The sequence below is a fragment of the Chinchilla lanigera genome, unplaced genomic scaffold (genome assembly GCF_000276665.1).
Source record: "Chinchilla lanigera isolate Chin_1 unplaced genomic scaffold, ChiLan1.0 scaffold00043, whole genome shotgun sequence".
NCBI classification, from domain to species: Eukaryota; Metazoa; Chordata; class Mammalia; order Rodentia; family Chinchillidae; genus Chinchilla; species Chinchilla lanigera.
This window is the reverse complement of record NW_004955444.1, coordinates 15,862,466-15,867,821: the sequence shown is the minus strand read 5'-3', so window position 1 is coordinate 15,867,821 and position 5,356 is coordinate 15,862,466. Positions and strand designations below refer to the sequence as shown.

The 5,356-nt window shown below is 38.5% G+C and overlaps 1 pseudogene; it reads left to right on the top strand.

Moving 5' to 3' along the window:
- The first annotated feature begins 1,974 nt into the window (after nucleotides 1-1,974).
- On the top strand, nucleotides 1,975-3,260 carry LOC102024389 (annotated as a pseudogene).
- Nucleotides 3,261-5,356: the final 2,096 nt, after the last annotated feature.

Genomic DNA, 5,356 nt, shown 5'->3' with positions numbered 1-5,356 from the left:
TCAAATTCTTGGTACAAGTTTTCAAGATATGTTACTGCATTTTTGTTTTGAACTGGTTTCAAAGTCAGTATGCTTATATATACTTTAGTGAGCCCTCATGCTTACTGAAAATGCATCCAGGCCTCTGGTATAAAAATTTGGTAGGGATTCCTGAAACTAAAGGTGTATTAGAGTTCTCTAGACAAACAGAACCATTAGAATGTATGTATAATTATAAAAAGAAACACATTAGATTGGCTTATACCATCCAAGTCTGGATAATCTGGAAAACAGGAAGAAACAGAAGCTATTCAATGAAGGAGCTAAGAGTCTCAGAATAAGAGGGACCCATGAGGAGGTCCCAGTCCAAGGCTTAAGGCCTGGAGCTCCCTTCAGAGTTGCAGGTGGGTCTTGGAGGAGTGACATTGGAGAGTATACTTAGACACACCCCAAAATGGTACCTTACCGGTTTTCTAGGTATTTCTCAATGCAATCAAGCTGATAACCAAGATTAACCATCAATTATCTGAAGAAATAAAAACAAAAGAAAATTAGTTCATACCTGTACACTTGGCTTATAATGTCATGAAATTATTTAACAATTATTATTCATCAGAACATAATAATGGTAAGTATACCAATTTATTTTACTTTTAGATCCTCAGAAAAGACATAGCTGTTTATTACAGTTAAGATAACTTTTTTCAAAGTGGTAAAAAATTATGACTCTGACACACATATAAAAATTAACATGTTGAGCCCCAGACAGCTTCAGGAACCTCTCTGACCAGCATGCAAGGCAGGTGGAGCCTCAGGTACCCTCTGGGGACTTGGTGGCTACTCCTCCACACCCATAGTGTGTCTGCGGGTGTTGGGCTGAACCTTGGACATCTTCAGGAAGCTCGGTGAGCCACCACTGTGATTCCCTGACCAGTGTGTGAGGCAGGTGGAGACCCAGGCACCCTCTGAGGCCTCAGTGGCCACTCTCCACACCCCTAGTGTGTCTGTGTGTGCTGGGCTGAACCCTGGACATCTTTAGGAACCCAGGTGAGCAGCTCCTGCGCCTCCCCCACTCATGTGTGAGCACATAGAGGCCTGGACATCTTCTGGGGCCTCAATGGTCATTCCCAGAACAGCTCGCATCCCCCTCAGTGCCCAGCTGACAGAGTCATTGGCCTTGGGGACTCCACCCTCACCCCTCCCCTGCAGGTGTGGAAAGCAGGGTCGGTACTGGGCAATATCTGAAGCCTCAGTAACCATGACCTACTTCCCCTCTACTCTTGCGGAAGCCCGGCTGAACCCCAGACAGCTTCAGGAACTCCAGTGAGCCTCTCCTGCCCCTCCCACACACCTGGCAGCCAACTGAATGCAAGAAAGTTTTGGGAGCATCTGAGAAGCCACCTTGCCACCACTCACCAGCACAGGAGCTGCACTGAGCACTGGGGATCTTCAGACACTCGCCCTGCTACTCACACACAATTGGGAGAGTGAGGCTGCGCTCCAGGGAACCTCTGGATCTTCAAAAATGACAAAATGAAGGAGCAAGATGCATCTCAGACATCCACACCACCCAGAACAAGTCCAAGAGACATCAACACAGAAAAACATGCAAGTCATACACCTGAAATTTCTGAAATGATAGCAACTGAAGTAAAGAAACAACTCCATCAGGCCATAGAAGACATCAGATCAGAAATGTCTCGGGTAAAAAAAGAAATGACAACAATAATGAAAGAACTATTCAGCATATCCAAAGAAGACATTGTTAAAAAAATAGAAGCACATAGACAACTCATGGAAACCTTGAGTGAACAATATAGAAAAGAGGTAGAATGCATGAAACACATTCAAACAGATATTTAGGAAATTTAAAATTCCATCGAGGGCCCTGGGCCTAGCGGTGGACACCCGCAGCGGCAAAGGGACTCGCGGCCGGGAAAGATTACTTGTTTCACACCTAAGTATTCTTTGGAGAATTTCATACAGTATTGGAGAATGGCAGAAGCAGTTTTGATTTATCTATTTGGCTTGGAATTGAACCCTCAGGAAAACTGCAATCAGACATTATTGAAGATACTGAGTGCTGTCCGATACCACAACGCTGGCAGAGGCCAGTACTTTTGCATAATATGTTGCAGTAACATCAGCCGTGAATGGGATAGTGAACGTGATAATTGTGAATTGGAAACAAGCAATGAATTTTCAACCTTCCTAAGTGACTTCGAGATTGTAAGTAATCCGAGCATGGCTGCCTCTTTGTATACAATTAAGCAAAAAATTGATGAAAAAAATTTGAGCAGCATTCAGGTGACCGTACCAGTACACAGGAAAAAGTTAATGAAGGCTTTTATTGACCAACTCTTCACTGAGGTTTACAGTTTTGAGTTTGAAGATTTACAGGTAAAAAATGGCCTTTTGAAGCAGTCCACTGAAATAAGCATAATCACAGCTCCTGAAATAAAAAAAAAATAAAGGATGAAATAAAAATAGATTTGAGAAGTCTGCCAGCACTAAATGGAAAATTAACTATTATTACATCTCCTTTGATCCCAGACATTTTCATACATGGATTTACTATAAGAACAGGTGGGATACCTTACATACCAACTCTTAGCTCTTTCAGTCTCTTCAGTAGTTCCAAACGGAGAGACCCCAAAACAGTTCTTCAAGAAAACCTGTGTAGCTTGGTGAATACTGCAGGATTTAATGCACAGAAATTTTACCAAGTAAAGACTGATCATACCAATGAAGTCTGGATCATGGAAAAAAGGAGCCTGAATTTTATGATAGAATAACCACAAATCAGAGAGGAGTCACAATTGCAGCACTTGGTGCTGATTATACACCTTTAGTTTTTGCAGATCACGTCAAAAAAGCATGTGGGGTTGCTCATTCTGGGTGAAAAGGTACTTTGTCAGGTGTTGCTGTGGTTACAATAAAGGCTATGACATCAAATTATGGCTGTAGTTCAGAAGACATTACTGTTGTACTGGGACCTTCAGTAGGACCTTTCTGTTTTACTCTTCCCAGAGAATCAGCAACTTCATTTCATAATCTTCATCCTACATGTGTATGACTGTTTGACTCACCAAATATCTACATCAACATCTGTGAAGTCACCAGGATTCTTCTAGAACAAGGAGGATCTTCCACAGACTGTTCAGGACCAGAACCAAGATCTCAACCTCTGTACATCCTACCATCCTGACAAGTTTTTCTCATGCATCTGAGATGGCCTTAACTTTGGTAGACAGATTGGCTTCATATCACTTAGACAATGAGATACTTGACTAGATTTTCATATTTTTTCATCCTCCTTCTAAACTGATGGCAAGGGAAAAGTTAACTGATTTGTGTAAAACATGGAGAATTGGGCCAGGGCTATAGTTCAGTGGCATAAGTGCCTACCCCATAAGTGCATGGTCCTGAATTCAATTCCTGGTACCAAAAAAGAACAAAACATGGAGGATTATAATGGACAATTCCTTCTTTAGAGTATATTTTCACTGTTATTACCAAATCCAAATGATTTTTACTTAATTCTAATGACAATTGACTAAAAGTTTTGTAATGTCTTATGGATGATGATTCTAAAATATTCTCATTATTACATAAATTAGGAATTTGTGTCATATTTATTGGATATTTACTATTTATCAGGTATGATGTGAAGCATAAATTCACCAAAATGGCTAAGACTTTTTCCTTTTAAGTGCAATGCACTGCAGGAAACAAACTTTACAAGTAAAATTCAACTTTATGCAATAGAAGAATACAAAAGAAGGTAGCTAATTTTACCCAAAAGGCAGGATAGAGAACGTATCACAGCAAAAGTAACACACATGCCCAGAATATGTAGTCTTTTAACAAATGAAGAACAACCATAGCAATGAGGGAACATCATGAACTAGAGAATGAAACTGGAAACTTATATCACATCCTAGAGACATAACAGTGTGGGCAGAATGAGACTGGAAAAACAGGTTAGAAATAGATTGATACGAATCTCTCAAATGCCATGCAAAAATTTGGAGTTTATTTTTCAGGCAATTAGTAGGCATCAAAAGCAGAGGAGCATTTTTATTTCCTTGTTATCCTGTCTAATATGTATAATTTCTGTGAGAGACGGAAGCAGATTACATAAGAGCCAGTAAAAGAATTTCAGAAAAGAATGAAGTCCCAGTAAAGCAGTAGAAAATAAAAATAGAGAATAGCGTAGATGGACGAGAGAGACAGATCAGAGAGATGGACTCAGTAGTAACAGAATTGAGAAGTGAGGAACAGTAGGCAAATCACTGATGATTCCAAAATTTCTTCTTAGGTAACTACCAAAAGTACCAACAAAGTCAGGGAGGGAGTTTCACACAAAGGAAAAATAGGGATTTTCACTTTACCACAGAATAAAATGCATATGGATGGAAATTTTTGGTCATCAGTTAGAAATATAGAACTTAAATTTAGGAAGGGGGTTGGGAAAGAGACAGATTTGGAAGTTGGCTACACAGAAATGATGCCCGAGTCTGTTGGAATACGTTGAGTCAAATTAGGATGCACCAAAAGGAGTCCCAAGGATGAGGGCTCATACAGCACCTGCACTGGAAAAACAAGAAGCTGAAGCAGTAAAAAACAAAAAATAATAGTAATCAGAAATAAAAAACAAGAGAGCATTGTCATTTTGCAGAATCTTGAATAGGTGCAGGAGATACTCAAAAAATCTTTAAGGATAAAATAAAACAAGAATTGAGAACAAACCAGCTGTTTTATTTATTAAAGCTGTCTTTCACTAGCTGTCTGCAGTGAAGCTGACAGCCAGGTTTCAGAGCATTGAGGAAGAAGATGCACAGATATTGACTCTTAATTGACAGTTTTCACTTGAAAAAATAAAGGGATTTTATTTTTTTGTACAGGTAATTTTAAGTATATTTGTAGGTTAAAGAGAAATGTTAAGCTATATTTAACTTGGGGAAAAGGTATATATTTTTAATGTAAGTTATTATGTTGCAACCTGGAAAGATTTTATTATGTTGTACCTGTATACATATATATGGTATAATAACAGCAAATATTATTTTGGTATTTTCAAAGGATTTAAATGTGTATTACCTCATTTACTTTTATAGCGCCTATGAAATACATAGGTTACATATTATCCTTTTTACTCAGATGAGAAACTGAGTCTCATAGAGGTGAAATTCAAAGTCACACAGTTTGTGACAAGATTGGAATATATGTTTTGTGATTTCAATCTCTCACATTTTACACTTAAGGCTACCTAAATTTTATTTTTATTTTCAACTTTACATTAATATTCTTAATTTATACATAATTTAAAATTTTGTTCAAGTACTAAGATAGGTTAAAAAACATAGATTTGTAG